Here is a 23699-nt window from a genome sequence, read left to right on the forward strand (position 1 = left end):
TATATCAGATGGTCAGCTCTGGTTTCATGCAGGTCCCCTAGTAAGGGGATAAGGGGCTGTCTCTTACATGGACTCTGTTATTTGCTGTTTGATCACTCCCCCTGGTGGGGTTGCCTTGCCAGGCCACAGGGTAAGAGGATGTGCTCAGTCCTGATGTATTTGATGAGCTGAGGTAGGTGGGTAGGGGGGCTCCTCTTTCCTAAAGAATAAGGGAGGGACGATGTGGAAGAGGGAGGGAGTGTGGGACCGGAAGGAGAGGAGGGATGTTGCTATGATTTGGATGTAAAGTGAATAAATAAATTAATTAATATAATCTTATATGGGAAAAATAATACATATCTAAAAAACTACAGGCAAATAATATTTACAAACATCAGAACAAAATATTAAAATATTATCAAAACAAAATCCTTCTATACTTTATCAAGAAAATAATAACTAAGTTATATCCACTCAAAGTCAATGTTAGAATACTCATTAATATGCCATATAAATAGATCCAAATAAAAAATAATTTAGTTATTTTCATAAGTACTCCAAAGGTTTTTATATAGTGAGATATATAGTAAAAACACTGAGGAAATAATAATGGCAAGATTCCATTTCTATATTTAATAAAGAAGTCTTAAGGGTACTATTTTGACTAATATTGACTGTCAACTTGACAAAATTTAGAATCAGGTAGGAGAAAGGCTTCTGGCTACACCTGAGAACAATCATCTGGATTATATGCAATGACATTCAGGCCTGTGAGTGGCACTATTATAAGGGCCATAGCCCTAGACTGAATAAAATGCAGTGAGCTGAGAACAAGCACCCATCATATTCTACTTCCTTGATTGTGGACACCATATGAGAGTTGCTTCCTCAAGATCCTGGTGCTGTATCCTGTCTGCAGCAACTGATTTGTATCCTCAAACTGTGAGCCAAAACGAGCCCTCCTCCAGTTGGTTTTGTCAGAGGACTTCAGCATAGCAACATACAAAATAGTTTTCCGATTTTTTTCTAGTATTAACAGTGAACAAATACATACAGTAAAATTTAACATTCTGCTGTATATAGTAATCAATGCAATAAAACAAGAGAAATAAATATAGAAGCATAGCAATTAACTAGAGAACAATTTCCAGAGTACATAAAATTCTCCCTGTGAAAGTCTAGAAAACAAACGAAAAACAATCTTGACAAATAAAATTCAGTATTTAATATACAAACTTAACAGACTTTGCATATTAACCCACCATTGGGTGTGCAAAAGTTTTACCAATTCTACAGGTTTTCTTTTCATTTGGTTTAATGTCCCCTAGCTCTTCAGAAAAGTTTTTATTTGATATAACTGCTTGCATTTGGTACCACATTGATAGTCATGGGCAAGACCAATGTTATTGAGTTTTGCCTCTAGATGGGAACTTGGAATTCTAGATAAAACTTGGAATTCTAAGTTACAAAAACAATCCATCATAATGAATATATTTTATGGGTATCATGTTAGAACTGACAGCATACTGAAATGATGTCCTCATCCATCAGTATTTGAGAAAGGTCTATAATATTTTTTTAAATGAGTTTAATCCTACTGTAAAGTTGAAACAAAATAGCAAAATCGTAAGAAAAGATATGGGCTGGAGAAATCAACTTGTCTATGCCTGATCCTTCGTATCACAAGCACACTAGTCATAACAACCTGAAAACTCTAACCCTAAAAACCATAAAGCACAGTGGTACCAAAGTGTTCATTTCCCTCAAAGGTCTCACAAAGGCTTCAGATTCTATCCACCTATTGTCACAACATACTGGCTCACATCATACTCTTGACTTCTTTACCATCACTCATTGTTTTTAAGCCATGCAGTTTCACTGTGTCTACCTGTGATCTCCAGTTCTATATTAGGTCAGGATGCTTTGCTTAGACTGCACAACTCAAACCCACTCTCGAACCCCTCTGATAATTCCTACCGTGACTACCACTCTTTTACTTCTTAGAGTTACGTTTTATTGTAGGAAAAAAAAGGAAGCCAAATCAAGGCCACCATTTGTGGAAAACTGTCAGGTCAGGACTCCCATGGAGAAATATAATCCTCTGCTGAATCATTTATTGCAAAAACAAACTTCACTGATTTTATGTATTAGTAATTATGTCAAAAATTATGTATCTTAAAATAGTCTTCAAGATAATGATAATTGATACTATTAGATTCTGATAAAACTTCTTCCTCCACTCAATCCATTCATGTTGCCATGGCCAAGAGTAAAATTCCTCCAAAAGGTTTTGTAATTGCTTCTTTCAGAAGGTAGATGATTTTCCAGCACTGCTCAGCTATCAGACTCACAGGGCATGAATTTCTCAGCGTGTTTCCTTCTTATCCTGCAGCTGATAGTCTGTGACTGTAAAATAATTGGGGAATTGTCAATGCCTTGAGGTAAACATATCTGTTTTACTCCTTCAACACATTTCATGTCTATCTTTTTGTTATTTGTTGCTTTAAATCACTATGAAAAAAAATATCTGACAGAAATGCCTCAAGAGTAGAAAGACACATTGCAGTTTTTGGCTTCAAACATTTTAATCTATCAAGCAGGAAAAGCATGCAGAGCACTTGGTAATAGGCTTATACAGCATGGACTCCTCATACAATGGCTCATTAAGCCAGACTCCATCTTGTGAGGGAAGCCTCCACAGCCTCCCTAAATTTTTGTCACATGCTGAGGAGTAAGCATTTACACGTCATCACCTAGTGGGAATCAATTCTCAATGAACTGTATCATTCTGGCCTTGGTCTCCACTAGGGTCTATGTTATCTCATCTTGCAATTTTAAAAATACACACAGTCAACAGAGTCCATGTAAGAGGCAGCCCATGCTCCCCTTACTGTGGGACCCACATTAAGCCTGGGCTGCCCATGAGTTATTTCTGTGTAGGCAACCTAGATCAAATCCATGCATGGCTTTTGCCTAGTGCTTCAGTCTCATCCATCTGGGCCCTGGTTAGTTGGTTCGGTTGGCCTTCTTGTGGAGGCCCTGTCCCCTTCAGCTCCTTCTTTCTTTTCCCCCACTTTCCCACCAGATTCCCTACACTTTGCCTAGTGTTTGGCTATGAGTCTCAGCACCTGTTTTTAGGTGATTCTGGGTGGAGCATCTCAGAGGACAGCTATGCAAAGCTTCTGTGTATAAATATAGCAGAGTACTGTTAATAGTGTCAGGGCTTGACTCTGTCCCACAGGGTGGGTCTCAGGTTGGGCCAGACATTGGTTGGACTTTCCTTCCATCTCTGCTCTATCTTTATCCCTGTACATATTATAGGCAGGGTAAATTTTTGGTTGAAGTTTTTGTAGGTGTGTGGATGCTTCCCTCCTTCCACTAAGAGTCCTTTCTAGTTAGAGGGTGTCCTCCCCATTCTTGCGTTATGGGAGAAGGGGATAGGGAGAGAGGGAAAGAGGGAGGAAGGGTAGAACTGGGAGGAGAGGAGGGAGGGGGATATAATGGGGATGTAAAGTGAATAATAAAAATTAGTAACTTTCAAAAAGAGGACAGAGCAAGGCTCATGAAACTCAGAAAATTACTCACAAAAGTTAGGATGTCCAAGAATGAATAAAATTTGTAAGACTTCAGGACTGTGAAAACAGTAGAAAACTGCTGGGGAGGAAGCTGTCTGACCAACTTCTATGTGTCCTCACGCAGGCTGGTATGTGCTTTTCAATGATGCAGCTTCCTTTGGGTCATCCACATTCCTGAAAATATTCACTATTCACATAATCCCAATAATCTGACTAGTTTGCAAAGTTGGTCTTTGGTAGTATTAGTACTTTGGTCTATCATTAATGACTCTTTTTCTGGGGTGAGCAGATAGTTGTTCATGTCTCCCAGAGGTTGAAAAATTCACACAACACTTGAGATATCCAACGTCTATAGCCATGTTAATTACAGCATATATGACCTTCCTCTTTGGTGTCATTTAGCACCTGCAGCTTTCTTTGACAAATGACCCATGTTCCTGGCATTGCCAATATTCTGAGATCCCCACTGCAATTTAGTGATCCCTTAAAGTTTACACATAGCCCACTCAGGGCCTCCCTGTAGGGAATCCAACTCATTTTCATTGCTGTATATATATATACATATGTATGCACATGTATATGTATGTATATGTATAAAACACAAAACTTTTCTGTGGAACATTGGTAAAACACATTGGTGTAAGTCTCCACGCCTGAAGACTAGCTCCATATAGATAAGAGCAAGTTCAACGACTTTGTCACTTTGAGAAATATTCAGGCCTCCTTGGGCGAAGGATGCTATGTTCTCTGAGTACCTGCATGGCTGAACTTGTGAAAGTATTTCCCTGGGTGGCCTTGTTTGAGCAATGTACCCCATAGGTACTTTTCCTTCAAGTGAAAATCTTTCATAGAAGTTTTCAGTTTTAGAATATGAAGCCTTTAATGTACTGAGCTCTTATTCTCAACACATCTTGTCTACTGTTCCAGTGGGAAGTGCCTAGATTTTCCTTAATGACTATAATCTCTTTAATAATTACAGCCATCAAGTCTGTACTTGCTTTTCCCACAACCTCATGCACATGTTCACACTACTTCCCTTGTGTGCATTTTACTCTTTATGTTCTGCTAATAGTGTAAACCTGATGAAAATCTCACTGAAAGCACCAAATAGTAACAATGTTTGAAGCTGAATATGGAATGCTGCCTTGACATTTCCTCCACCAACCACATTCTTCCGTTACTTTTGAATTCAGCCTCACATTTTCAAGATACAAACAGAATATAGAAATTTTTTTTCTGGAACGTAATGTGAGTAGCCTGTTCTCCAATTCATAATGAAACCTTGTTTTGATCTCCAACCTTATGAGCTAAGTTTTACTGTTTATATCACAGCCAGCATTGGTTCAAGCACTCATGAGAATTACTATAAGCTTTGCTTATAGTATTCTATACTGTTGTAGGCCACATCATGAAACCTCTACAGATTCTTCCCACCAACTACATTCAAGAACCACTTGGTAAGGTCACAGCAGTAACTACTTCTCTGGTATTGATTTTCTGTCTTATTTACTTTCCTTTAAGTATATCTACTCCTCCTTCTTCATTCCGCATTCTGCTTCTTCCTCACCTTACTTCTCTCTGCTTAGATAAAAAGCCCAAGGTCCTACACATGCTAAGCATAACTATCATTGAATTACACTTAGCCTCCAACCCACCTCTCTAGTCTATATCACAGCTCTGTGCCAAGCTAATATATCACTCCACAACATTAGCAGAGAACATCTTTGACTGCTTTATCTGGAGTCCAACACTGGGCTCAGTCAGTACTGGTGTTAGGCAATTAAAACATGCTGACTTTGGAGCTTAGACGGACAGACTTATAACACCTAGGAAATGTGGACTATTCCATCAGCAAGCTAGCATTTCTATAGCAACTTGAGGCAACACTAACACTTTTGTAGCCATGACTTTCGTTGTTGCTAAGTTGTAAACCCAGATATCTTATTTATTTTTCTGTTGCTGTGACAGAAAACCATTTGCGCAGTGAAGTTTTATTTCATCTTATAACTCTCAGGTCTCACTCCATCACTGAGGGAAGTCATGGATGGAACACAAGGAAGGAGCCTGGAGTTAGTAACTGAAGCAGAAGCCATAGAATGGTATCTGCTTCCTTCTCACAGCTTGCTCAGCATGCTATCATATACAACTCAGGACCTCCTGGTCAGGTTTGGCATTGCATACAATGATCTGGGCACTCCAACACCAATCCATTACCAAGAAAACACACTGCAGGTTTGTCTACAAGCAAGTCTTATGGGGAAATTTTCTCAATTGATAGTCCTTATTCCCACATAACTAACATAAAACTAACATAACATAACAAGCTAACATAAAACTAACACATAATTGACCCCTTGTCAACTTAGCATATAAGTACATTACTATTAAATCAAAAACTTTCTTTTCTTGTTTGTCCCTATCTTAATTACATTTTCTATTGCTGTGGTAAGACATCATGACCAAAGGCAACATGAGGAAGAAAGGGGTTATTTCTATTTAAAACTCCCAGGCCATGCTCTGTCGCTGAGAGAAGTCAAAGAACAGGTCACAGCAAGAACCTTGAGGTAGAAACTCAAGTAGAAGCCATGGAAGAATGCTGTTTACTGGCTTGTTATTCATGGCTTTCACTGATTGCTTTTTTATAGCACCCAGTACCACAAGCCCAGGGGTAGCACTGTCCATGGGGAACAGGACCTCCCAACAGTATTCATTAACCAATAAATTGCCCTAAATGGGTATTATTTGGTGACAAAAGCCTTTAATTCCAGCACCTGGGAGGCAAAGGTGGGTCTCTAAGTTTGAGACCAGCCTGTTCTACAAAGCAAGTTCCAGGACACCGAGGGCTACAGAGAAAAACCCTGTCTTGAAAACAACCAAACCAAAAAACAGAAAAGAAAAGAAAGAAAGAAAGATGACATAAAGACATGCTTACCCACAGAGCAATTTATTTGGGTCATTTTCTCAATTAAGGTTTCCTCTTCACAACGTCTTTAGCTTGTGTCAAGTTGACATAAACTAGCAAGTACTGTGCCAAAGGTCTCATAATAATATTACTATCACACTATAAAACATTTCAGCTTTACAAGTCACACGGTCTTTAAAAATTCAAACACTTTAAAAAGTTTTAAATACTTACACAAAGTCTCTCGGAAAGGTCTACGCCTCTCTAAAACACCTAATGTATCTCTACTTCACCACAGTCTCTAAACTGAGGGGGCAGCTTTTGTAAAAAAAAATTAAAAAATTAAATTCCTAATACAAAAGGGAAAACCAGGGCACATTTGTAATCAAATGAAAGCAAACCAAAGTTCTGCAGTATGAAGTTCAGTGCATGACGTCTGGGACTAACACGATCCTTTGGGTCCAGAGAGCCTTGCAGTTCTACATCTATGGATAAAGCCTCTGTAGCACACACAACTTATTTCATAGACCCAGCCCAGCTCCATTCCATACCTACTGGTGTTCTTGGTGGCTATTCCATAGTATTGGCATCCCCCAAATGCTCTAGTCTCTGCTGCAACTGGGCTGCACCATTGTCAACATATCCTGGGTTCTCTCCAAGGACTCTGATTCCTGCTGTCATAGTTTAAGCCTTAACTTCTTTTCATTACTCCTTCCATCTTGGAGATTCCATTGAAACTGAAACTTTTCCTGGGGCTGTACTTTACCAGTGACTTCTCCTGAGTTCTCCCACTGTGAATCATCAGTTGTTGTCCATGACCCTATTTTTGCCTTTACACCAATATTAGGTAATGGGCTTATACACATTGCCACATTTGGTATCAGAATGAGGTACAGCATTGGCTCTTCCATTCCCTTACCCCCCCCCCCGAATGACACCCTCTATATGCTGATCCTAAGGAAACAGTTCCCAGAAATTTTTGCCTGTATTAGTTCTGGCCTCCTGGTAACCGTGACCAATTCTTCAACTCTAGCTAACAAGAAACATGGATTCTTCATTCAAATACCATATAAACAGTGCTGATAGAGCCTTTACTTCCCTCTGAAATGCCAGAAGTCTGATGTTTATCATCTGACTTCTTTCAGCATTATCTTCTCAGTTCCCACAACAGTACCTCACTCAGTTCTCACCACTGTCTTTTCTAGGCCAACATTCCCAAATTCTTCCATTCCTACATGAAAACATGTCAGGACTGTCACAACAATACTCCACACCTGGTAGCAGTTTCTGTATTAGCTGCTCTTATATTGCTATGAAAAACACCAGGACCAAAGCAACTTGGGGTGAAAAGGATTTATTTCATCTTAAAACTCTCAGGTCACACTTCATCACTTAAGTCAGTCAGGGCAAGACTCAATTGGGAACCTAGAAGCAGGAACTGAAGCAGAGGCCATGGAGGAACATTGCTTACTGACTTGTTCCTCATGGCTTGCTCAGCCCACTTTCTTATAGAACTCAGGACCACCTGCTCAGGAATATTACCACCTACAATGATCTGGGACCTCACACATGATTCACTAATTAAGAAAATATACTATAGACTTGTCACAGACTAATCTTACAGTGACATTTTCTTTTTTTAACTTTTATTTTTATTGATATATATATATATATTACCAATTTATTCATATTACATCTCAATTGTTATCCCATCCCTTCTATCCTCCCATTTCTCCCTCCTTCCTGCTTTCCCCCTACTTCCCTTTCCTATGACTGTGACTGAGGGGGACCTCCTTGCCCTTTATATGCTCATAGGGTATCAAGTCTCTCCTTGGTAGCCTGCTATCTTTCCTCTGAGTGACACCAGGCCTCCCCAGGGGACGTGGTCAAATATGGGGCACCAGAGTTCATGTGAAAGTCAGTCCTTACTCTCCACTCAGCTGTGGAGAATTTCCTGTTCATTGGCTAGATCTGGGTAGGAGTTTGAAGTTTTCTATCTTATGTCAAATTGACATAAAACAAACCTGTACACTAACAAATACACCACACAAAATATTTTTTAATATTTAGTTTTTGATTATATGTATATATGTAGTGATAGATATGTATACATGTGAATTTAAGTGCTCAAAGAGATCAGAGTAGAATGTTTGATCTTTTGGTACTAGAGATATAAGTGGTTGTGAGCAACCTCTCCCTACACAGATTCTAGGAACTGCACTCAGGTCTTTTGTAAGAGAAGTACTCATCATTAATCCAACTTTCAGTTAGGAATATAATTTGTGAGTTGGTTCACTTGCTTGGTCAGCCTCTGGGCATGTGGAATGCACAAAGCAGGAAAGAGGAGGAGGAGGGGAGGAGGAAGAGGAAGAAGAAGAAGAAGAAGAAGAAGAAGAAGAAGAAGAAGAAGAAGAAGAAGAAGAAGAAGGAGAAGAAGAAGAGAAGAAGAAGAAGAAGAAGAAGAAGAAGGAGAAGGAGAAGAAGAAGAAGAAGAAGAAGAAGAAGAAGAAGAAGTTATTGTTGTTACCAGGCTTACTATTCCTTCCCTCCAAGAGAAAAGAATATTTTTGGAAATGACATCATGTGTTTTAGATTTAAATAGACAGTTAAAAAACCGAGTGATGTTTTTAACCAAGTTCAGTTGCCTTTTTAAATTTTATTTTTGGGGTGTGTTACTGTGAGTAAGTGTGTGTGTCTGTGTGTGTATGTACAGTAGGTATTGTGATGGTTAATATTATCAACGTGGCAGATTCTAGAATCATCTGGAAGATGGGCTCTAGGCATACCTATGAGGGCTCATGTTAATTGCACGAAAATAGGAAGACCCATTCTTATGGGTGGGACCCTTCAATTTATGGGGATCCTTAACTATGTAGAATGGAGAGAGAGAACTAAGCACTAGGATTCATTGCTCTTTCCTGATTGCAGACATAACATGACCATTCCCTCAAGCTCCCTCATGCCTGCCACGATGTAATATAACCTGGAACTGTGAGGCAAATAAACCTTTTTTTCCTTTAACTTACTTTTGTCAAAGTATTTTTATCACACAGACACAGACACACACACACACACACACACACACACACACACACACACACACACACAGACTGGTGTTTTATTCAATTGCTCCACAACTTTATTTCTTGAACAGGTTTTCCCTGAGTGTAAGGATTATCAAAAGTCAGGCTCCTAGTCAATGAGTTTCAGGAATGCTCTAGTCCTCACCCACCACCACCTCTCCCCAGTGTACTGCTACTGACTTGAGCCACCAACTCATGTTTTTTACATGGATTGTAGTGATCAAAATCAGAGGTCATTCTTTTTCAAAACCCCTGTATTACTTTGATGTCCATTGCTTTGGTAAAGGCAACAATCAAAAGCAACTTCAGGAGGAAAGGAGTTGTTCTATCTTACAACTCCTGATAACAGACCATCACTGAAGGAATCCAGCACAGAAACCTAGAGGCAGGAACTAGAACAGAGACAATGAAAGAATGCTGCTTACTGGCTTGTTCCCTAGACTCACCTTTTTAATACCTCCTAGGACCATCTGCCCAGGGCTGGTGCTATTCACAGTGAGCTGGATCTTCTTACATTGATCATTAATCAAGAAATCATGCCTACAACCCAATCTGACAGAGGTATCTTCTCAAGATTTTCTCTTTCAAAGTGAGAGTTCTCCATGCCAAGTTACAAAAATACCAGCCAGCCTATGTACCTCTACATGTCTTTATTTGATTTTCAAAATCTATTATGATGCAGAAATACATAAAGTTATAACTAAACAAATAGATACATAAATAAAAATCAGGTGCCATGAAGATGAATAGATGGCTCAGCAGTTAAGAGCACTTTCTGCTCTTCCAGAGGACCTGAGTTCAGTTCCCAGCACCCATGGCATGTGGCTTATAACCACCTGTAACTTCAGCTTCTGGGAATCCATTCCATCTTCTGGCCTCTGGGGGTATGCCCACACACATGTGCAAACACAGGGACACACACATAAATAAAAACAAAATGACGTTAGAATGATTTAAAGAAAACAGTATTTGCAGTTGTATAAAATGCTCACCCATATTCCTACTATATTTTATATCAGCACAACTCTAGGGCAAGTGTTCTCATCAAAGAAGCATAAAATAAAGTGTGTTGATTCTGAAATGAAAGTAAGATAAAGAAGTTAACAATTTATCCTCCAAGCCTAGATGATGATAGCTTATCCCTTTCTGCATTAAAATGTGCCCAAGTGTACACACACACACATGTGCATACAAAACTATTAACCAGCACTGCGAATTTTCTCCTGGCCTTTTTCTTCCATTTGTCATTTTCATGTGTGTGTGTGTGTGTGTGTGTGTGTGTGTGTGTGTGTGTGTGTGTGTGTGTGTTTTAACTAGGCTGACTGGCCAGTGAGCTCCAGGGCTCTGCCTGTCTGCACACACACATATACATACATGTGCACATAGCAATGGGATTACAGGAGTATGCCACCATGCCTGGTATTTATGTGGGTGCTCTAGATTTGAACCCAGTTCCTCATGTTTGTATGGCAAGCCCTTTATTCACTGAGCCACCTCACCAGCCTCTGTCTTTTTCATTTTATATGGTTTTATTTGTAATTTTATTTGCTCTGGTAACTTCATGTGTGAGGGCTACTTCTACATCACTCTTTCCGTTTCTTCTGTCCTCCAGCTCTTTCTGTGTTCCCGTTCCTCTTCTCACATTTCTGATATACTCACACATACACCCATATGTTCACATGCATACACATAAAATGTATACATATACATGTTGTAAGCTTATAAACCAATGTTTGTTTCTCTATGTCTTTTTCAAACATCTTACTGTTATTTGCCATTTTTCTTCCCTCTTGCCCTCTATTACTCCTCCCCTCAAGCCCCAGTTAAAGACTTTCTTTCATTGTTCCCGTTACCTGCTTTAAAATACCTGGTTTAAATTTCCTGGCAGTTTACTTTGTTCACTGTTGACCTCTCTTGCTATAATTTCTGGAATTTTTAAAATCATAGCTTGGCTTTTATTTAACATCTCCTAATTTCGCCTAATTTGGCCTAAAGTCTGTTTTATGGGCTGACCACTGACATAATAGCCGGTAAAGGCAGCACTGGTATAAAGCCAACATGATGCATCCAGTTCTTTATTTTTTCTTTTCCACACAGTTCTACAGAATTTTCCCCACAGGTACACCATCTACAGGGCTTGAGAAACCTGTCTATCACTTGTGGTTTTTCACCTTGGTGAGTGCCTATCAAATTGACTCTTATCTTCTCTGTAAAAAAAAAAAAAAAAAAAAAAACCTTTCTATTGAATTTGAATTTTTCTCAGGTAATGATGATTAGCATATAAGTGGATCTAAATCTCTTAATGCCTACTTGGCATAAATCCTTTAGAATTGTGACAGTGGTAGCCACTGCTAGCCTGCAACCACTTGCTCAGTAGCTTGCTTGTACTGTTTCACAAAATGAGATTGGTGATGGAAATGAGCTGGCAGTAAATGTCATCATGGGATCCTAATGATAAACACACAGCAAGGCCAGGAATAATTCCTTGCAAATGGACTGAAAAGCATGTCTAGCTACTATAAAATAGCCAACCACAGAAATAGTGAGTTTGGTTTTAGTTGAAGCATTCCTATTATGACCAAATGAAATTAGCTACAATATCTGTGTAACTCAGAAGAGATATACAGGAAGCAAGCTCACCAGCCAGCAGGCCAGAAATGCCTCTGTTGTCACAATCAAGACAACATCTGACATGGTGCTACTTAGCAGTACTGACAGACAGGTCATGTGTATAGTGTTGTGGGCTAGCTCCAGCCCACTGATCACCAAAGAGCAATAGGAGAGAGGACTGGAAATGGACAACACTAAGAGGTTATCACAGATAGGCTAGTGAGCAGGTGTGTGTTGGTGGTCACCTGAGGAGAGTAAGGGGATGCAATCAGGGAGCTGATGGCTCTGCTTAGTGATCACTGAGAGAAGATCAAGCAAGAGCACGTGGGATGGCACCTAATGGGGCTCATTACAGACAAGATAGAAAGAGATAGCACCCCAGATTGCCCCTTCTCAGCCATGCTCAGAGAACAAGACATGTATAGTCCCTGAGATAGTGCCTGCCCAGTGCTCATAACAGACAGGACACTGGTGGAAAATGCCTGGCAGTATATTTCACACAGAATAACAGGAGGAAGGGCCTGATGGCTGTGATTCCTTGCCACATAGAGGACCAGGAGCAAGCAACTGGGGTTGTTTGTTCCCACAAGTTCCCCATTATCAGGCTTTATTATATCGTGTCATGACTAAAAAGTGTTCATATACTGTAAGTCATAGATAAATATATAAAATGAGCTAAGCAATATATATTAATATATTTAAGATATGGCACCAGCTTCAAAGAGGCAGTAATGGGAAGTTTCTCTAAAAGGTCTTTTAACTAGACCAAATCCAAATCCCTTGTTAGTCAGCCAAAGTGGGCTTTTTGTTTGTTCGTGCCTGTGTGTGTGTGTGTGTGTGTGTGTGTGTGTGTGTGTGTGTGTGTATTATGATGTGTTTATATAAACATATGTATGTATGTAGGTAGGTATGTATGTATGTATGCATATAGATAGGTGGAGTGATAAACCAGGGCACAGTAAAATGTGGGTCTTTTCAATGGTCTCTGAGTTTTACATTCCAAGTTGACTTCAAAGAAATTAAAATAATAGTGATGGCTATGTTGGAGTTTAATAGGAAAGCATGGATCGCAGTTATTATTACAAATAAGCATTTGTGATTTGCTTTGATTTTTCACATATTCATTTCATGAATGAAAAGCTATTTATCAAGGAGGATCCCATTTTCAGTAATTGTTCACATTGATTCACCACATAACATGTTTTCAGAACAGAAATGCCTGATATAACTGTTTCCTTGTCTGACAATGACTTTATTATTTATAGAAATTACAGACTAAGTTTTCACTGTAGTCTCAGAATTGCCTTCTTGATTTTAATATTGATCAAGTTAAATTAATAACAACTGCACTTTGCACTTGACCTTTAAGGCAATCACAATGTAAAGATCACATAAAAACCATGTGGGATGGAAAAGTCATAATCACATAGAAATGGGAACACCTCAGTGCTGCAGAACAGCCTGATCCTGGCTTATGAGTAATGAGACAAGGTGTATGAGATGAAAGAAAGCACAGATCCAGGACCTCACAGTGTACAGTTAATTTGGGAACTTACTGGCAAGTCCTGAGCAGCCACAAGACATAGCACATCTCCACAGTCTTGGTCTAAGGAAGCTGTAGGACAAATGTGACTCTGTATCAGTCATTATAGACCTGGTTCATCTCAAACTAGTGTCAAAGAGTCAGGCAAACCCCTGAATTGGAGGTTATACTGTAAAGTTTCCCATACCACTTGAATTGTTTTACGTATGTCTTGAACTTGGCAGTAGAGTTGGTTATGACCCATTATGGCTGCCATCTCACCAAGCTAGATCTATACACAAAGGTTCTTATTCTTTCTAAACCCTTACCAATCACAATCTAATTCTAATCTCTTTACATTTAGGTGTAAGATTGAAGAATAAGTGTGCTTTGTGACTTTTAGAAAGATGCAAAACAATTTTCCCATGCTATGCTTTTCAAGTTCATCTAGACATTTTCCCAAGCTTGACTAATTAGAAGTTTAATACCTTTTAAGTAAAATAAAAAGAACTTTAAATAATACAGAGACAGGAGAAGTCTACTTGTGAAACACTGAATCAAACCATCCAGTGTTGACAAACATTCGTGCTGGTTGTCAAAGCAATTAAGATGCCAAAGCATCCACCATCTTAATTATCTATTAATTCATTGCTAAGTAGTTCCTTCTTGCCAGACACTGGCTAAAGGAATATAAATAATTCTTCATCATTACTCAGGAATCTATGCTGAGAATAGAGACAGAATCAAAGACATGAATTTATGAGGTATCTTCAAGCAGCACATGAACAAAAGGCTATCAAGGCACAAGAAAGGGCAATTGGAATCTTTGGCCTAATTGGGAAAGGTTTCCAAGAGAAAATTATATATAAGGTAGAACTTGATAAAATTTCACTGGAAAGAAAGAGGGATCCCCAACAACGAACAGCATATTCAGAAATAGTGTTGTGAGCTTTGAATGCTCAGACAGAGGTACCCACAGATCAAGTGTGACTGCCATCCTCGGTCTTCCCATGCCAGCTGCTTCCATAGCTGGACCAGGATCCCTGATCGGATTAGGTCAGGTATGCTTCACACCTGGGAAGAACTTCCTATTGAGTGGCTGCTGACACTTTTGCTCACAGAACAATGATAATATTTTTTACCTGGCTAGTTCTTTTATTCTAAAGCCTTCTTTACCCTGCATCATCTTCCATGCATATACTGCTGACAGCTTTGTGCTTCTGGGTCTGATCATTTTTTTAAAATGGAGAAAAGGCAAGCTACCTAAGTCATGCAAGTGAAATAATCTCTCTTTAAAATACTTTCTAGAAAAGTTGAGCAAGAGATTGTGTGTTTCAATCACTCTATTACTACATATAGAAAAACATGTCCATGTTTCATATGAAACGAAAAGTATAGGCTCAGAGCCTGGGAGACCAAGTTAGCAGACCAAGCTCTCAGAATGAAGGAGATTGATTTACCCCAGAGGGACAGAGAGCAGTGATAAAGGACAAATACAGGAGATAAAGGAAGATTGGAAGGAGAAGGGAACATACGAGAGGGGAGAAAAGTGGAAACAAAAAGGGCTTTGCTCCAGAGTGGGACAAACGACTCTCTCCAGATAGAGAGGAGACACGTGTGGCCCATAGGCAAATGGCAGTTTATAAAGGTAAAGTAGAAAACTCCATGTTAGGATAAGGAGTTTAATTTTAATTGGGCACACTAATTATGTGAGTCAAGGGGGGCTTTTGATTGACCAACTTCAATACTTTGATAGCTGGGACTTGTTAGTTAGACTCAGGAGAAATAAATAACCAAATAAGGGAATGAACATTGTGGGCCAACTTTAGGAATGTAAACTAACAGGTTCTATTAAGGCACAGGGGATGTGGGCGAAGGACGAGGCCCATCTGAGCCTTGTTTGCCATGCTCAAGACAGCCACAATCACTTCATCATGAATCTCTCAGCAGCGGCATTCAGCTGCCTTTGACTTCTAGGCATTTTGAACATGTTTCCACAAATGGGAAAAACACTAACAAGGTTAGCATACATAGCACACGTAAGATCATGGGTCTGTCTGTCCCTGTTTCCTTCTCCACTCCTTCCATCATGCCCAGTTGTTGCCCACCCAGTGCTTTGCCAGTTTATAATCTCCTGGTGCTCAGTTGAAGCTCACTCTCTCTCTAGGGAAACACAGTCATAAAGAAGGGGGTTATCAGTTTCCTTTGGAAAGCAGCATAGGTGAGTATATAACACATAGGAACCTCACTCTCTCTAGGAGATTCTAACTTACTTCCTGGGTTTTGCTCCTTGGTTTTCAAGCTTACATTGTTTTTAATAAACTTACCAACTGCTACCATGTTCCTAGGATCTCATTTCAGCCTTGAAAATGTCTGGTCCTAGCTTCCTTCATTGGCATGCTTTCCCTGGTAACAAGATCTCTCTTCTTCATTACAGTACAAAAGAACAAACAAGGATCTGACCCTGAAAGGCATTTGGCAAGCCTGAGGACAGGATGCTTAAATGACAACTTGAAGCAAATCAAAAACCAAATTCATTTTATACTAATGCCACTTCTTATTTCATAAAGCATAGAAACAGAAGACATTTCCATTACTCTCTTAGTAACCAGGTCTAAAGGAATATTCTATCCCTCATTAGCAGGGATGAAACAATGCAATCGGATACAACACAGAGTATTTACAGCATTGCTTCTGTACATACACATACAGATCAGCAAAAATAATGGGTTGTCCATCGTGCTTCAGGAAGAAACCTTTTTCTCTGTCTCACAGCAAAGTTCTGGGCCCAAGAGAACATGGGGTTTAAAAAGGACAGAGCCTTGGGAGAACCTGTGCTTAGCCCCTTTAACAATAGAATATTGACCCTTTCAGAGTGACACAGAGTAACCACTGCTGCTGCTGGCTGGAAACAGTGCAGGGCACAGAGGACACACAGGGAGCTAGCCACAGGAGAGAAGCCAAAATGAGAGCCTCTGTGCAGCTTCATGGATGAAAGGGAGGGACTTTGAGTCTGAACGCAATGAACAGAGAGTTATGAACACTAGTGCTCAGATTATTTTCTCATTTCTAGTGCTGGACCACATATGGAACAGTAAACTCCCACATTTAAAGTGGGTCTTTCTGTGTTAATTAACCTAATCTAGATATCCCTCACAGACACCAGAGATTTGACTCCACAGTGACTCTAAGTCTCATCACATTGACAATCAAAATGACCCATCATGCCATATTAGTCTAATTCTCGTGTAATGTCCCATGGGGTTCTAGCTCTCATGCAACCCTGCCTCAGTATCCAGTCTTACATATTGTTATTAGATCCTGCAACAACAATTTGTGTTGAATATGGAGGGATGTGCTTACTGATCCATTTGCCTACTATTTCATATCTGCTTATAGACAAGAACTGGGAAATAATCCCCTTTGGTTTTCCAGTGGCCATATTAAAAATTACACAGGTCACATGTGCTTATCTAAACTGCCCCAGTGATGGATTGCCATAGGGATAGTCATTGTCACCTGCACATTGTAAGATATTGATTTGGGCCCTACCTTAGCTTCTTTTCATGTTGCTGTGATAAAATACCCTACAAAAATAACTTCAAGGTAAAAGAGTTTATGTTGGCTTGTGTTTCCATTGTGGAAAAGAAGGCATGGCAGCAAGCTGGGAAGGTGTGGAAGCAGGAGCATTCATTGGGATGATTATATTACATACACACCCAGAAACTAGACAGAGGAAGCAGGAAGTAGGGCCAAGGAATAAGTCCTCATAGCCTGTCATGTCCTCAAGCTAGGCTTCATGTTCCAAAGGTTCCACAACCTTTTCAGGCAGCAGCAGTTGAGGACCAAGTATGCAAACATGTGGGTCTGTGCAGGGCAGCTCATATTCAAACCACAAAAGGCCTAGGTAGAATGTGGGTTAAAATTAGTAAGGTAAATAAAGAAAAGTCAGTTAAAAAGCTTTCAAATACCACAGAGAGACAATAAGCTGCCCAGAGCATCAGTCTTTGCTAAGCAAGGCTCCCCAATGGCCACCGGACGCTGCTAAGCATCCTTCAACATTCTCACCATTAGAAAAGAGTCATTCTTCACAGAACCTCCTTAGGAGCTTCAGGGAAGGCTGGTTTATATCCCCTTACTAGGTTCCATCCTAGTTGAAGAGAGGAATTCCTCCAGAGGGGATTCACCCAATCTGTAAACTAGAGTTTGTTTTACTACACCCCCCCCACACACATTGGGGAGGGGGCTTTAGCCCTAGAGTAACTACAAATGATTTTATTTAAAATATATTTTAAGAATTCTAAAGAGGGGGTTGAGGAAATGGCTCAGTGGGCAAGGGTGCTTGCTGCTAAGTTTGGCAATGCTGATTCAGTGTCAGGAACCCAAAGAGTAATAGCAGAGACCATATATCTTAAAATTGTCCTCTCGATTCCATACACACTATTGAAAATGTGCATGCCTGTGCGCACACACACACAAGTAGTGCATGTAATAAGAATAAAAACTAAAAATCTCTGCTTTATACTTTATTCAGTCGTGCATGGTTTTCCATAGCTACAGAAAACTGACTAATGTAAATAATTTTCTCTATTTTTTATGGTTTAGATCACACAAAGGTTTAGGCACTCTCAATTTTATTTTATTTTGGTGTAATGTAATTTCTTTTATCTACTTAGAGATAGAATCTTGGTCAAAATCCCTTTCTTTGTCAAGTTAAAGTACTAAGAACAAATCTATAGGAGTTTAAATTTATTTGAGGTCCATTTGAACAATTCCTTGATTTAATTTTCACTTGCTGCTTTATTAGAAATGTTTTATCTGCTCTTGTTTATGTATTGTTTTTTAATAATTTCCCAAAAGCCTCACAGGCTAAGAGTTAAGTACCCTAAGAGTTCAACATGTTCAACAAACTGCTCTAACCCAAACCAGAGTATGACACAAGGAAAGCAACAGAGCCAACAAATCTGGGCCCAAGGGGGTCTGCAGAGACTGAAGCACCAACCAAGGACCATGTATGGTGAGGACCTAGAGGCCCTGTTCAACTGTAGTAGATAAACAGAACAGTCTCCACGTGAGTCCCATAATATGAGGGATAGGGGCTGCTCTGACATGGACTCTGTTGTCCACTCATTGATCACCTCCCCTTGGCAGAGTGGCCTATTGAGACCACAGAGAAAAAGGACACAGGCAGTCCAGATAAGACTTGATGGGCTGGTGTCAGATGGTAGGAAGCAGAGTTCCCTCTTTCTGAAGACTAGGAGAGTGGAGAACTGGGAGAGGGAGGGAAGGTGAGACTGAAAGGAGATGACTGAGGAGGCTACAATGGTATGTAAAGTGAAAATATTTTTAAAAATTAAAAACAAATAAAAGAACAGAGTAGCGATAGCAGGAGCTGGATATGAGAGGTGCATGGGAATCAAAACACTGCTTTATATTCCATGACTATAAACTATTCATATTTGGCAATTAGAAATAAGTAAGTTACCACCATTTTTAAAATAAGCCAGTGTTAATTTAGGGTTCTTTTGAAAATTTGCTTTTATTTAAGACCGACATTATAAATTTACAAAGCAAATTTGTTGACTCAGACTTCCCTAAACTATGGCTGAACAAGAACAACAAAGATATAAAATTCATATTATCAAGCTAAAGCTATCACGGCATGTAGGGATATCCCTCTCATCCATTTGGTGGGTAGACACCTCAGGCCACTGAAGCCAGCATTACTGAGCAAGAACCTGTCTCAGGAAAGCAAATAAAATCCAATGAAGCATAGTGCTCTAATCAACCTTCATGGAAATAATGGGATTTGTGGCTTGATTTTCTTCTACAGAATATTTATGCACATAAATAACTATAATCTCCTTTGTAGCAGTAAAATATATCCCTCCTATGAACCTCAGTATACATTATGTGTCCGCCTCTCTCTCTAGCCAGCTTTCGGCATATTTTCTGCTCCATAAGGTTTCTTACTGTAATAAGAATATTGTGCTCATGATGATGTTGCACTTCACTCAAATTTGTGTTCCTGTTATCATGGCAAAAGTCAGTTTTTATCTTCAAGTTTAAATTTTTAATTGGATGTATAACAGCTGTTACTAAAAATGATGCTTTTAACCTGCCAGTGAAATGGTCTTCCAAGAACCTCACTTAGATTTCATGAATTAAATGGAAGACATTCAGGTTAACTGTAAATAACTGTTTTGCATCCTGATATACCTTTGGATATTGAGAAGACATAGGACTCACTTCACTGCTTGCAAAATTCTTCTGCTAATGGAACCAACGTGTCAACAGCTTTTGTTTCATATTTCTACATTTATTTTCTTAAAATGGTTGAAAGTGATTACACATGACATTAACTTAACACTCATGTGACCCAAATATTGAGTCTCACTGTCAGAGAACTGTGCAGACACCATTGAACAGCACTTGGCCACTATCTTCAATGAACTGATAGTGGTGCAAAGGCCTGGTTAGTGAAATATTCCTGACCTTGTATAGCCACTGATGACACCACATACCACAGAGAAAAGAATAGCAGCCACATGATTTTTTTGTTACACTTTCTCACCAGTTTCCATATTCATGATTTCATTTCTTCTTAATCATTACCTTTTACTTTTTTAGCTCACTGCAACCAAAATTTCCCATCTGGTGGAGTGGAAATAATTATAAACTGTTATTAACTGTATATTTGTCTCACAAATCTGCTCAATGGCCTCTGCATAGTTCCCTACACAGTGAGACTCAGTACTTGGGTCATAAAAGTGTTCAAAGTTAATGGTAAGTGAAGATCAAGGTCACCAAGGCTGTTCAAAACTGCTCAGCTTCCTGCCCTGCCATAGTCCACTTACATGTCTATAATTTTTTTACCAGTTCCAACCGACCATGCAAAAGGCTAGAAAATTCAAGAGGCTCAAGTATCTGCTCAGCCGAGCAGAACAAATCAATCTTGCTCAAAGTGGGGTGCATGGAAGCTTGTTAGACTGTCATATTCCAGAGCCAATGAGCCAGAATCTATACTGCATCAGATCCCACATGTCTAATCCATCTGCCAGCTTGGAAACCTCTGGTATAGTTTCCCTGCCACCACAGAGACATTAGAAGCTAGCATAGAGAGAATGTGTGTCCTTGTCACTGGCTGATGGCATGCTGTTGTCTGAAAGGGATTGCTTAGCTACATTGCATGGTCCAAGGCAGCCTTATGGAAATGGCATTTTTCACATTGTGATGAAGTGATAATTATTTGCAAAATGAGTCCTACTGATGAAGAATACCTTATACATCCACAGATATTAATAACAATCCTTTGAAATAACAAACTCACATGTAAAACCAGAGAAGGCTGTCACAAGCAGAGAGCCATACTAATTTGATCTCCAGTAAAAGTGTTTACCAGTATCCATCATTAAATGCAGTTGCTTTGTAAATTCTATGTACTGTCATCTCAGCAATAATATCAAGACAACACAGCATTTTTTGTATCTTTTCACTTGCTAATTTATTCTTTTCTTTTAAAAGTATTTACTTGTTTTTATTTTATATATATGAGTGTTTTGCTATATGTATATATGTGCACAATGGATATACCTGGTGCTTATAGAGGGCAGAATAGAGTTTCAAATCACATAAAACTGGAGCTGCACACAATTGTGAGCCACGATTTGGTTTCTAGGACCCAAACCCATGTTTTCCGTAAAGTCAATAGATGCTCTTAATCACTGAGCCATCTCTCCAACCTCTTTACAGCTTATCTCAGTTATGAAATATTTTGAACATTAACTAAGTCCAACTTCACGTAAAGATGTGTGTGTGTGTGTGTGTGTGTGTGTGTGTGTGTGTGTGTGTGTGTGATGTCTGCACTAGGCAATCAGCTCTAACAGCAAGTCCTGTTCCTAGTACGGATCCTCTAAGCAGCAGGTACATTAATTTTGGAGCAGTTAAGTATGCTAGTATATATAGTAACTGAAAATTTCAAGACACTGTTGGGTTCAGTGGCTCAAATGAAGAAGACCTATTGAATATGTAAAGATTCTAAGCATCCTACTTAATGAATATGTACTATTAATAGAAGTTACCAAGTCCCATTGACATTTAACCACACAGATAAATTGAGATTTGTCTTTACCAGTTTCCTATTACAAGAATAGGTGTGAACTCAAGCAAGAAACAGAACAAGATTAAATGCCATCACCATGAAATACTGTCACTGAGCCAGCAGTCTAACACTACCAATTTGAGGGCTTGGATTGATTTTCTCATCACTAGATAAAAACAAGAGAGGAAGAAGAGTTGGTACTTTTAAATAACTTTTGATGGTGTAGAATAAAATTCAATGTAATATTTTCTAAGCTCAACAACTTAAACCCTGAACTTTTTTTTTTTTTTTGCTTTTTAAGAGTTTTATTTTATTTATACCCTTTAATTTTATGTGCATTTGTGTTTTACCTGCATGTATATTTTTGTGAAGGTACCTGAACTTGGAGTTACAGACAGATGTGAACTCCATGTGGGTGCTGGGATTTGAACCCATGTCCTCTGGAAGAACAGTCAGTGCCTTTAACCACGGAGCCATCTCTCCAGACCCTAGCTTCTAATATTACTATTTTATGGTATTACAGTTATTCTCTTGGCTCTTTCTGAGGTTATTTTGTTTTTGTCTTTGTCTTCTTATAGATTATTCAGTGATGATTTTACATCCAAAACACCTGCTATGATTCAGGCATTGGATGTACCCTAACACACAAGTGTCCATCAATCTGCAATGCTGATGTTTTTCTCTGATGCTACAGCAAACATCAGGAGGTCCAGCGCATCTAACTTATTTTTCCTAATCAGATTCCTCACAAGTCCACATTCATTCTTATAGATGCCTATCCAGTGGCATTCCTGCTGATTTTGTTCTACCTGTATAATTTTATAGATTTTTTTTTCTTGGAGAAACTGACTACTACAGAAGTAGTGGTGAAATTGTTATTTTTATTGTTTGGGACTTTACTAATATATCCCCAAAATAATTCAAGAAAATTGAAATGAAAGTTTTAAAAAAAAGAAATATAACACAAATTATGAAAAAAAGAACCAATATTTTAGAACAAATTCATCTGGAATTAATTTTTTAAAATTATTATTAGGGAGTATCCAAGATGGTAGCACCAAACACACACCTTGTGTGATTAGCAGAATAGCAGTGACTGCACAGTGACCTAAGGACTAAATTGAGAACTACAAAATACCAGTGCTGGTGATTCCCAGGGAATAGGGGTCCACGCTGTGTAGAATACAGATGGGTCTACCCTAAGGCCAACAGGTTAATCCACAAAAAATGTCTCTGGGTCCCTTCAGGCTTATGTGCAGTCTCCAAAGTCTAGTGACTCACTTGCATGTGCACAGCACTTGTGCTCTGGGTATCAGATGAAATGAGACTACAAAACACCAGGGTCTAAATTTTTTAGCCCAGAGGACACCCCACAGTCTGGAACACAAGTGGATCTGAACTCAGGACCCCCAGCCAATCTACATAAAATTCCTGAGTTCACATAGTCATGGGCCTGAGCTCCAAGGTCTAGCCTCATGCCTGGTGGGGCACACAGCATCTGAGCTCTGTGTCTCAGACATAACTGTGGGATACAAAACACCAAGGTCTGGATCTTTTTGCCTAGAGGAGACCCCACAACCTGGAACACAAGTGACCTGATCTCAGGTTACCCAGGCAATTCACAGAAACTTTCCCAGTCGATGTAGGCATGAGCACAGGCTCCAATGTCTAGCCACATACCTGGTGGGTCATGCAGCACTTGATTTCTGTGTCTCAGACAGAACTGTGGGCTGCAAAATACCAGTGTCTGGGTGATCTAGCACAGAGGAGAGCCCACACTCTGGAATAGTCAGGTTACCCAGCCAATGAACAAAGAGTGCCCTGGCCCACACAAGAATAGGCATGGGTCCCAGGTTTAGTGACACACCTAGCCAGAGTGCATCACCTGCAATATGTGCCTCAGAAGGAACTGTAGGCTACAAAACAC

This window comes from Acomys russatus, chromosome 2, assembly GCF_903995435.1.
Source record: "Acomys russatus chromosome 2, mAcoRus1.1, whole genome shotgun sequence".
Classification (NCBI taxonomy): domain Eukaryota; kingdom Metazoa; phylum Chordata; class Mammalia; order Rodentia; family Muridae; genus Acomys; species Acomys russatus.